The sequence below is a fragment of the Bufo bufo genome, chromosome 5 (assembly GCF_905171765.1).
Source record: "Bufo bufo chromosome 5, aBufBuf1.1, whole genome shotgun sequence".
In the NCBI taxonomy this organism is placed as follows: domain Eukaryota; kingdom Metazoa; phylum Chordata; class Amphibia; order Anura; family Bufonidae; genus Bufo; species Bufo bufo.
The window spans coordinates 409,713,231-409,726,191 of NC_053393.1; positions in this window are offsets into that span (position 1 = coordinate 409,713,231).

Consider the following 12,961-nt stretch of genomic DNA (forward strand, 5'->3'; position numbering starts at 1 on the left):
TGCCGCCTCCATCAGAGGTATCTGCCAGTAGCCTTTTGTGAGATCTAGGATCGAAAAATACCTGGCTCTTCCGAGTCGCTCTATCAACTCGTCCACCCGAGGCATGGGATAGGCGTCAAATTGTGATACTTCATTTAATTTCCTAAAATCATTACAGAACCGTAATGAACCATCTGGTTTGGGAATAAGGATAATCGGGCTAGCCCACTCGCTCTTTGACTCTTCTATTACCCCTAGATGTAGCATCGATCTTACCTCCTGCTAAATGGCCTGTTGCTGAGCCTCCGGTACTCGGTATGGTCTTAGGCAGACTTTCACCCGGGGCTCGGTGACAATGTCATGCTCGATCAAGGTGGTACGTCCAGGAAGGTCAGAGAATACGTCCCTATTCCAACTAACGAATTCTCTCACCTCTTGTGCCTGTTTGGTTGACAGTCTGTCCCCTATCGTCACACCAGCAGCGTTCTCCGGAAACACTGGTAACCCCGGGTCACTCCCTGCCGTCCAGACAGAGGGTGGGCTGTCTCTAAAAAAATTCTCTCTGTCTCTCCAAGGTTTCAGTAGGTTCACATGATATACCTGTTCAGGCTTCCGCCATCCTGGCTGGTATATCCTGTAATCAACTGGGCCCACTTTCTCCTTAACTTCATAGGGTCCTTGCCACCGGGCCAAGAATTTACTCTTGACCGTGGTCACGAGTACAAGAACTCGGTCACCCGGGTGAAATGTCCGTACCCGGGCAGATCGGTTATATACCCGACTCTGGGCCAGTTGTGCCGCTTCCATGTGCTCACGGACGATCGGCAACATGACCCCTATTCGGTCCTGCATTTTTCCTATGTGCTCTATCACACTTTTATGAGACGTAGGCTGCTGCTCCCATGCCTACTTAGCGATATCCAGTAGCCCACGGGGATGTCACCATATAACAACTCGAAGGGCCAGAACCCCATGGATGCCTGGGGCACTTCCCGTACCGCAAACAAAACATAGGGCAACAGTAAGTCCCAATCTCTCCCGTCCTTAGTCACGACTCTTTTTAGCATGGACTTCAGGGTCTTATTAAACCGTTCTACTAACCCATCGGTTTGGGGATGGTAGACGGACGTGTGCAGGTGTTTAATATTTAATAGCTTACACAATTCCTTTGTTATTTTTGACATACAGGGTGTTCCCTGGTCCGTCAGAATCTCCTTTGGTATCCCCACCCGTGCGAACATACTCATGAGCTCTTTAGCTATTACCTTGGCCGACGTATGGCGCAATGGGACTGCCTCTGGATACCGTGTGGCATAGTCTAACACTACTAGGATGTGTTGGTGACCTCGGGCTGATTTAATAATAGGGCCTACCAGATCCATGGCGATCCTTTCGAAGGGCACCTCTATAATGGGCATAGGAAGTAGTGGACTGCGATACTGAAGTTGGGGGCTAGTCACCTGACACACTGGACAGGACAGACAGAACCTCCAGACTTCCTCATATATCCCAGGCCAATAGAACCGTTGTAAAATTCGCTCCAGCGTTTTCTTAACTCCCAGATGTCCTCCCAACACATGCGCATGCGCTAAATCCAAGACCATTCAGGCTGAGGCACCACCAGTTGTTCCACCACCTCCTGCCTTACCTTGTCTACCCTATATAACAGGTCCTGGTTATAGACCAAGTGAGGAAATACGGTATTGGCCCCGGGGTGCTGGGCAACGCCATTGATCACCGACACACACCTTCTCTAGCACGCAATAACATTGGATCCTGGAGCTGTGCGGTCCCGAAGGTTTCTCGGGGTACCTCTAGATCCAGGATGGACGATGTATACACATGACTCCGACCTTACGGCCGGTGTACTCAGCGGAGCGTACCAGGGAAGCCCTTACCAGGGTCACCAGACTCCCTAAGTCCAACAGAGCCTCCGCTAGAGTGTCTCCCACCTCTACCTGGCACAGGTGGTTCAGAGACTCCGGAGCACCCACTGCACACAGTTTCCTGGCATTCAATGATTGACGGAAGCCATAGTTCGTGTCCATGGGTTCTCCCTGATGTAGACAGTCAGCTCGAACATGGCCAGGCTCCCGACACCGCCATCAGATTATTGGAGCGGGGTCCACAGGGATTACATCCCGGGCGGGTTTGGTGGGCACCAGTTGCCGGGTCCGGGGTGGAGAGTTACAAGATTTGACTGCCCCCCTCCCAAAAGAACCCCCCTGCAAGTTCCGGGTCGCCTCATAGTGCTCCACCAAGTCGACCATCTCAAGCGCATTACCTGGAGAGACCTGGCCAATCCATTGCTGGAGAGGGGGTGGCAGAACCCTCCAGAACATATCTGCTAACAACTGGTCCAGCATAGCAGTGGGGCTCAGCACGTCAGGCTGTAGTCACTTTTGCAAAAGGTTGAGCAGGTTATAATACTGGGGTCTCATGGGCTCAGCCAGGTTGAACCCCCACTGATGCACCTGCTGGGCCCGGACCAGCACATTCACCCCCAGTCTTTCCAAAATCTCACCCTTTACCTTTGGATAGTTGGCCGATTGATCGTCCGGCAAGTCGAAATACACCCGCTGAGACTCTGATGCCAGGAAAGGAGCGATAAACTCTGCCCACTAGTCCTGGGGCAGCCTTTCCCTTGTGGCCAGTTTCTCATACATTGCCAGGTAGGTTTCGATGTCATCTGTGGGTGTCATCTTAGGGATCGCTGCACTGACTGCTTTCCGGGCATCGTGGACACTTGGGGTTGCTTCTGCTGTCTGCAAAGCCATCACGTGTTGTAGCAGCAACTGGTTGGTCTCTTGCTGCTGCTTGTTAGCCTCTTGCTGCTGCAGATTGGTCTCTCGCTGCTGCAGATTAGCCTCCATGAGGGTCTTCACAACACCCTCCATTTTGTCGTGTGACACAGGTTTGAATTTAGCTGGTTTGATAACTGACATACAACTGTGGCCAAAAATACAAACCAAAAATATTTCGGCGTTCACGCCAGCCTCACTGTGCTTGCCCGCTCCAAGCCACTAATTGTAGGGATTTGCTCTGGTAGGCAGGGTAAGAGGACGCAGTACAGAGGCAAGAACGCGGTAGTAAAGCAAAAGTTCAGTGTTTATTCACACAAAAAGCAACACTGTGGAGAGTCCTGGTGTTAATTCACACCACAAAGTCCACAGCACAAACGTGTCAACTAGCGGACTGTTTTGTCCATGGCAATCCACAGCCGACCACAGCAGGCTTTAAGGCGCCTGATTTTCAGCGTGTGGTTTTCCAGCACGCTACCAACTGGTTGGAACCAAAGACCACAGTGCTTCACAGCTCCACTATGAAAATGCAGGGTAATCCACACACAGCTGTGACTGCTGGCTGGGTTTTTATTCCCAGCCCAAAACCTGGCCAGGAACGTGGGGAACAGCCACCCACCCTGCTCTTTGGCTGCTCCCAATAAGAATCAGCCCAGATCGGCTTTACAGCCACACTAAGTAAAAACACAGTGTCAGCCAGCCTAGCTGCTGCTGACACACTAAACTACTGGTTCCTATCTCACCGAGGCCAGGAACCTCGGTGACACGTACCTTTCGTCAATGACGGACCCCTGCGCCTTCCTACAATATATATATATATATATATATATATATATACTCATGGCGATTTAGAGATGTATGATGTAACCTGCTGATTTGTTATGTGTCACACCAGGTACTAAGTAATCATTTGTAAAGGGATGAAATACTTATTTTCCTAACTGTATATATAGATTGCAGAGAGTGTTGGCGAGATAAACAAAAGTAATGTAAACATTGTACCTGGGCATGTACCGTCACGGATCTCTGTGATCCAGCCAATGTGCCTCCTCTTCAGATCGGACCATTTTTTTCAAGACGGCCATCCTGGGATGATTAATCTTGAATTTTTGTTTTAGCTCGGTCTGGATCTCCTTCACGATCCTCTGCTTTTCTGCCTTGACCCGGGTGCGGTCATAGCCCCCGCTCCAACATGTGCTGCAGAAAAAAGACACAAGCATATAATCCAATTTTTTTTAAATACAAGTATTGAAAATAATGCCCTCAACAAAAGGGGAAATATTAGATTTCATGTTACCGTTAAAAGATCAGATTGTATTGTGATTGTATGTGTGTGGGGTCTGAGCAATTGGATATTGGCCAGCTCAGCAGAGATGTACCTGTCTAGTGAAGTGACGGTATGGTATGGGGTGTAAAGCTGATGAACTAAATGAAAGCTAAATGAACCAGCAAATACTGGCGGTAATACAAATAAAGCTTCTCCTGAGTCCCAACCAACAGTACATAAACTCTAATCTATAGACTGTGTTTGTGTGTGTGTGGGGGGGGGGTATATAGTGTGCGACATGAAAATAGATATGCAATGTGCATGTGAGAGATATGTCTCTGCTGTCCATACATACATGCTACTGACAGTGCTGTGATGTCACAACAATACTTAGTGCACCAATCAGTAATATCTACTTAGACCTGATAAAAACTGAAGTTACATGTATAGCGAAAATGGCGATTTTTGCAATCACGAATATTTTATAACACTATATCTGCATATAAAGCGATTGTTCTGACATGCATGTGAAATGTAACCAAATACAATGCTATAATGTAAAATTACTTCCAATGATCACTAGTTCTTCCTCACTGTCGCAAAATTTGCTTCCCACCATTTTGTACAATCTTCTTAAACTTCGGGTAGTTGGAAAACTGTTGCGTCATTCGGCCACGCCCATTTGACACATGCACATTATACGAATATTACATTTCGATTTTCAAAATGTAAAAAAAGGGTACGAAGATAGCGAATTCGCCAATTTACAAATATACAGGGTGGGCCATTTATATGGATACACCTTAATAAAATGGGAATGGTTGGTGATATTAACTTCCTGTTTGTGGCACATTAGTATATGTGAGGGGGGAAACTTTTCAAGATGGGTGGTGACCATGGCGGCCATTTTGAACTCGGCCATTTTGAATCCAACTTTTGTTTTTTCAATAGGAAGAGGGTCATGTGACACATCAAACTTATTGGGAATTTCACACGAAAAACAATGGTGTGCTTGGTTTTAACGTAACTTTATTCTTTCACGAGTTATTTACAAGTTTCTCTTTGTTTACAGCCATTGACATGTCGCCGAGGTTAACACGTGAGGAGCGGATAGAAATTGTGTTGATGTCTGGTGAACGCAGTAACTGGGTCATTGCAGCAGATGTCAATGCAAGACACCCTACGAGACCACCCATCTCCCATGCTACAGTTAGCAAACTGCTTGCTAAGTTTCGTAAAACTGGTTCAGTGTTGGATTTGCCAAAATGTGGACGCATGAAATCTGTCTCTAATGAAGAAACATCAGTGGCTGTCCTAGCTTCATTCAGAAAGAGCCCACAGCGTAGCACTCGCCGCATGTCACTGGAGAGTGGCATTAGTCGAACATCCCTTCGGCGGAAATTAGCTACTCACAAATGGCACCCTTACAAACTCCAGCTACTGCAGCATCTCAACGAGGATGACCCAGATCGGCGCACTGAATTTGCAGAATGGGCAAAACAAAAATTGGAACAGGACCCTCAGTTTACGCAGAAGATTTTGTTCAGTGATGAGGCAAACTTTTATGTGAATGGTGAAGTTAACAAACAAAACCACCGCTATTGGTCTGACACTAACCCACATTGGATAGATCCCTCCAAGACTGTTGGAACAAAAAAAATGATGGTATGGTGTGGTATATGGGGTACAAAGATAGTCGGGCCATTCTTCATCAATGGAAACCTCAAGGCCACTGGATATGCGAAATTGCTACATGATGATGTGTTTCCCTCTTTATGCACTGAAGCTGGCACGTTCCCTGAGTTTTTCCAGCAAGATGGTGCACCACCACATTATGGGTGTCAGGTCTGAGTATTGATGAACAGTTTCCTGGAAAGTGGATTGGTTGTCGTGGGCCAGTTGAATGGCCCCCAAGGTCTCCCGATCTGACCCCCTTAGACTTTTATCTTTGGGGTCATCTGAAGGCAATTGTCTATGCTGTGAAGATACGAGATGTGCAGCACCTGAAACTACGGATACTGGAAGCCTGTGCTATCATTTCTCCTGCGGTGTTGCTATCAGTGTGTGAAGAGTGGGAGAAGAGGGTTGCATTGACAATCCAACACAATGGGCAGCACTTTGAACACATTTTATAAGTGGTCAGAAACTTGTAAATAACTCATGAAAGAATAAAGTTACGTTAAAACAAGCACAAGATTGTGCAATTCCCAATAAGTTTGATGTGTCACATGACCCTCTTCCTATTGAAAAAACAAAAGTTGGATTCAAAATGGCCGAGTTCAAAATGGCCGCCATGGTCACCACCCATCTTGAAAAGTTTCCCCCCTCACATATACTAATGTGCCACAAACAGGAAGTTAATATCACCAACCATTCCCATTTTATTAAGGTGTATCCATATAAATGGCCCACCCTGTATAACGAATATTCGTCTATATATTCACAAAATATTGTGAAATTGAATATTGCCCCTGCCGCTAAACAATAGAAAAGAGGTGACAGGTCATCTTAAGGAGGTTGTTCTATTAAGGCAATTTTTCCCCTAGGGGATACGTGTCCTGTTGATGGAGGTGCGACAACTGGAATCCCCGACGATCATGAGAACAGAGGTCTGTGCTCGCCCGTTTGTATGCATGCTGCCATTTCATTAAACTCTATAGGGTTGCTGGACATAGCCAAAGACTTGTACTTAGCTATTACCAAATAAAGTTGAATGGACCAGTGATCATGCATACTTGTTTACTGTTCAAATAGGGTCTCGTGATCGGCAGGGGCCTCAGTGGTTACATTCTCTGATAAGACACTTTTCCACTATCCTGTGAATAGGGGATATGTTATCTTAATAGAGCAACTCTTTAAAGGAACACATTCATGGCCAAAAGATAGGGTATTAGGCGTTCCCAATCTATATGGAATCACTGCCTAGGGGAAACACTAAAAAGAAAATAAAAAATCTTTATTGGTTTCTTTGCATTAAAAATCACTAGGGTAGGGAAGTTGCAAAAGTTAGCCTAGTGTAATTAAAGCAGAGCGTGCCTGCCGTACCCTAGTGTCTCAAGCCCTCACAATTGAGGCCAGGTGAGTTATTCACTCCTCTCCATTTAATATGTAGCAGGGTTAGCACTCAAGCTCTTAACTCAAATTTCTTAACTCATCGTGTTATCTTGAGACAAAAGCCATTGAAAAGCAATTGAAGGTGTTTGCTTAACGCATTTAGTTTAGATAACACATCTCATAAATCATGACTGTTAACTGTACTACATCCGTTCATACCAATCTCCCCAAATGAGAGTGTAAAGGGGGTTGATGCCTAAATGGACAAGCTGTCCCGCGTGTTGTATGGTAGGAGGTTTGCAGTGACCTGCTGATGATTGACCTCCTCGCATATTCATACAGGCGGTTGCCCAATTGTCCAATGTTAAAGGTAAACTGCACAACCCTCTAAATTTTTTAACTGAAATAGCTATGAGATAGGTGCATAACTGTCCCTGACTGGAGCTGCCTCTGAGCGTGGTTAATGCAGGCTATATCGCACTGTACTTGTCACAGCCACTATCTCTGGCTGTGACCTTCCGTCCTTGCTCGTTCCGCGCTCCTCGCTGTAGTTTTGTTTCTGTGTGTTATTTGTGGTTCTGTATGGGTTAACTCCCCTGTGTTCCTATTAGGAGTTAATCCTCTCTGTCTGCTCCATGGGTGTGGCCTCTCTGCTGCACCCATGGAACCTGTATATAAGGCTGAGGTTTCCTCAGTTCTGTGTCAGCTCTCCTGGTGTGTGTTGTTTTGTCCTGCTCCTGTTTGTACTCACTCTCCCATGCTGCTGTCCCATGGGATCCGTGTCTGTCTGTCTGTGCTCTGTGGGTTTCCCTACTTGTTCATTCCCGTCCTCTTTGACGTCCTCTTTCCTGTCTTTCTGTTATCTGTTCTGTCAGTTATGTTTTAGTTACTTTGTGTGTATTCATATGTCTCGGTTCAGCAAGCGCCTAGCTGCAGAGTGTTATGCGCAAGGCCACGCAGTATACCACTGGTGGAGCAAGTCCTTCTCTGCTCATTGTCACTCCTGTTTCCTTGCTATGTATTTCTGCTTGTTATTAGTTGCCCTGTTTTGTATTTGCCTGTCTGTTATGTTTGCCTAAGTGCCGTCGGTACCTTCTTGTACCTGTTGTCCATTCGTTCCTGCTGTCACTATCTAGTTCACGCTCCAGAGTGGACCCTGGCAACTTCCTGCGGCAAAGCCTAACCCTACCTTCTGGGGCCCTAGTGAAAGCCAGGAGTTGCTTAGTCACGCCCCTCTGGAGTATTACTAGACAGTGGCGCAGTGGGGGTTTTCTCCCACTGTGCTGACGGTACATAGAGCTCTTGTTTTGTCTGTGTTGCCTTTCCTGGTTTTTTGTTTGTGCAATAAACTCTTATGTGTCTGTACCTGATTTCCATTTGTTTATTGCTTGACGATGCGGTGGTCTCTCCTGGGACCTCCTACTCGTGACAGTACTGATATAGACGCTGTTGCATCCAGTGGGATAATCCCTAGACCTTGCAAAATCATAGCTCCCTTTCTAACTTCAAGCTCTACGCATTTCTATTGTGATACAATGTCATCAAATAAAGACTTATGCTAGTATTGACTCTGCCACACTGTTCGAGTAGAGCCTAGCATTTCCCCTAGGCAGTGATCCCTTTAAGGAACTGGTCAATTTTTCTCTTTATTTTTTTTTCTCTTTTTACTTTTCCATTCACATAGCCATATGAGGTCTTGATTTTTGCAGAACAAGTTGTACTTTCTCATGGCACCATTTAATATGCCATACAATTTATTGGGAAACTGGAAAAGGAAAAGGAAAAAAAAAACTCAATTCCACAATTGGGTTAGGGTTTTTTAATTATGGCACTCACTGGGTGGTAAAATTACACAGTGAGGGGCAATTATCATTGTCTTTACTAGTTTCTAGCATATAGAGGTCCTGAGATGCACTTAATAAGAGGCGGGTGCCTCTTAATAAATTAGTTGCACCTTATTCCAACGCAGGGGGAACAAGACTTGAGCATGGGAACACCAGTCTTGATAAATGTCTCCCAAAATATTTATTCTGTGAGTCAGTATGATTACATCCATTTTCCAATGCTCTGGTAATCCCTTTTTGAGCCTAGTAGTGCATGTGTAATACTGATGAGACACTGAGGGCAAAAAGCAGACAACAACCAACAACTGACCCTTCACGGACGTGTGAAAGAGGCCTAATCAAACAGCTCCCCATTCCTATAAACGACTGCTCAGATGCCGTGGTTGCAATTTACCATGGAATCTGAGGGGTTAAAAAGTCATTATTGGGGTTGTAGCTTAACATGGATACTGCTGACGGGTGCCTGCTGTGTAATGCTGCCCACTCAGCTCCTGAGCGGTCACAATCTTAAAAGTCGGACATGTACTGCGTTGTTGCCAAGGGGTTAAGGTACAAAATATATGCACAGTATAAAACATAGAACACTAATGTATATACAAAATATAATATCTGTCAATATATTTTCATGTCAGAAGGATAATATCAATGTGAGATACAAAGTAATTTGTCCTTCGTGGTAAAATGACAGCCTCATTTCAGTCACTACTCTCAGAGGGCAGCAGAGCGTCTTGCTTCTTTGTCACTATATTTTCTACAACTCAGCAGTATGCTGAAACTATGGTGGCAGTTCAAACAAAGAATCTCCCTCTTTCTAAAAGTTAACTTGGAACACTGTGTATAGAGTCAGGGTCATGTTTACAGTTTGTTGCAGTACATTTTATGACATATAGAATGTATCATTCCTTACCTTTACTTTCAACATATCCCAAGATGTGGTATGGCCAGCTTTAAAAAAAAATAAAAATAAATAAAGATTTTGCAATACTGCGTCATGAGATGTCTATGTTACATAAGACTATGTGTGACCTGCCAATGTTTGGGAGTTGCTTCACAGCATGTAATGGGTTTTGCTAGTGTATTATTATTATTGTTTCTTGAATTTGTATTGTGAAACAATTGGTGTCCTTAACCCAAATTCAAAAAAAGGTAAGGGTTCTCAAAACATCGATTTGACTGCTTTGCCGAATTTCACAAAGATATTAGCTTCGTGACAAATTACTTCATGACAAATGACTTCGTCACGAAGCGCGTTTCTTCTGTGAGTAGCAGGCGCACTGATGGGGAACTGCGTGGCACTCCCCCCCTTTATTAAACCCCTCAGATGCCGCATTCATTGCTGATTGCGACGTTTGAGATGACCATTGAGGGCTGTCAGGGGTTAATCTGTTAAAAAAAAAATCCTGAAATTTGGATCGAAGTCCACTTTGGGAACTTCAATCGCTCAACACTAGTAAGGGTATATGTATTTAAAATGTTGCTTAGAGATATGTCATCTGTACAATACCAATGGAACTTTTGGACCTACCTGTACATAGAAAAAAATAAAAAGTATAGAAAAACATTAAAACTATTTTATATTTTAGATTCTATGAATGTTCAAATTAGGCTCCAGCTTTACAAAAAGTTTTGATGGACTTCTTTTCAGGTCTACAACTAGGTTCACATCTTCCTCATAGGTTCCACTCAATGCATCCAAAGCAGATTCTGCTAAAAGACTCAGACAAAATAGTGCAGTATGCTGTGCTATTATGTTTGGTAAAATGCAGGGCTTCCTTATAGAAACCAAACAGGGCCTATTTTAGGCCTCCTTCACACTGCTGTTTAGAGAACAGCTTGCTGGAGCTCTCCAGATGTTACTGGAATGGCCACTGGCCCCATTGATTATAATGGGGGGTCTGGCCTAGATTTGGCTACTACCCAGAAAATATGTAGGGATTCGGCCATTCAAAAACTACTGCGTTTACAGCTGAATCCCAGCATATATGGGGTTAGTGACTATTCTGGCAACATCTGGCACCTAGGATGGAAGAGAACAATACAAATCAATAGCAGCAATGAGAACAAAGCCTAACAAACATGTGTAAACATAGAATTAGTTTGTAAGCCGAGACTTGAATAAATAGAATAATGGAGCCCTGTCGGTCACTTCATAGTGGGAAGGCCTCAGCGCACAATTCCTCATTAATTTAATCTTCTGAAATGTCTCAATAGCATGACCAAAGATAACTAAAGGTGAATACTCACTTTACGAGTCCGTTAGGGACATTGACTTTGAAGTTGTCACCAAAATAGTTGTAAACAAGTTTTGACAGTCTGTGCTTGTTAGGAAATAAAAGTGAACATGCAAAACAATAACAATTACTGAGCATCCTGTTTTATTTTACCGCTAGCTGTCAAGGCAATGTTTGCACTCTGCATGATATACAACTTTTCTCGACTGGCATTGACTAACATTGCTGAACCTGCTCTGCTTGAGGTTTAGCTAAAAGCTCAGAATTGTTAACAGACATATCAGCTGAATGACATTTTTCAGCATAGTTAAAGGCCAGCTGCCAGTGGATGATGCTTTTCCTAGCCAATGCTAATTTGATAGCTTCTTATGCACACAGCAGTTGCAATATTCCTTAGATCTTATAAAAGGAGAAATACAAATGTAAGTAAGTACCGGTGGTAACATTAAATAGATTATAACCCTAATTTCTTTCAACCTGGTTTTATAAAAGCACAATAGCAAAAACATTGGGGAAAAAGGACTTCTTTGTTACATGATAAAATGCACAATTTTATAAAAAAAATAATAATTTCAGAACTTTAACAGTAGCTATTACTTTCAGAACATAAGGAAATTGTATTTCATACAATGCAATTGTAGTGGGCCTCAAAACAATCTCAAGAATTTAATGCAGTCAAGGCTCCACCACCTCAGCTGAAGGGAGCTCTCTGTCCTTTCCATCATCTGCTGGTCCTGATGCTTCTGCTCCTCTGCCTCCTACTCTTCCTCAGTCATTCCGTCAGTAATCGATCACCGTAGCAATTGCCAAGCGACAACAGTATGCATGCACTCATCCAACTTCACAAAAGGTTAATGTGCTCCTGCCCAAGTTGCTGGTGCTGCAGTCCCTCCCTTTTCAAGTGGTGGACTCTGCACCTTTTAGAGAACTGATGGCTTGTGCCGAGCCGAGGTGGAGAGTTCTAAGCCATCACTTATTTTTAAAATAGGCAGTACCAGCCCTGCACACACATGTAGAACAGAAAGTGGGCCAGTCCTTGAGCCTGTTGGTGTCTGCCAAAGTGCATGGCAGCGCTGATGTGTGGAGCTATAACTACGGTCAAGGATAATATATGTCCTTTATGGCCCACTGGGTAAATGTGGTTCCTGCCCAGCCACACCAGCAACTTAGCCAGGTGACGCTGCTTCCGCCTCTACGTTCTCACGCCGTTGGTCCTGCAACAATGTCTGCCTCTGCTTCCTCATCTTTCCCCTCTTTACAATGGCAGACCTGGTTCTGTGCAGGAATTGTTGTGCTTTTATTTCAGGTTCCACTCTTCAGAGGTTTGGATACTATTTGATCAGTAGACAGCTCTCCATAATGCAGCAGGAAATTACCTTTTTAAAATATGAGATTTGTAAATTAATCATTAAACAAACTCAGGCTGAGAACATTCCAATGCCACTGCCACAGAGGCCCCCTAGAAATGGAAGATGGGTTACTGTAGGTTCTGGTAGACTGAGAGTTGTGGATAGAAGAAATGTCCCACAGTCTGTGGCTCTCCATAATTCATTTGCAGCACTTTCAGAGTGCAAGAGCAACATGGAGGATGGCTCAAGCACAGTGGGTGAGAAACAATCATCTCCCATGCCTAAAGTATGTAAGACTGCAGCCAAAGACAAAAAGGAGAAGGTGAGGATTGATAGTAAGCAGCTGTTGGTGGGCGATTCCATCATAAGAGGTGTGAAGTTTGAGGAGAATGGTGTTGTGAGATGTCTCCCTGGTGCCGATAGCAGGGATAGACAA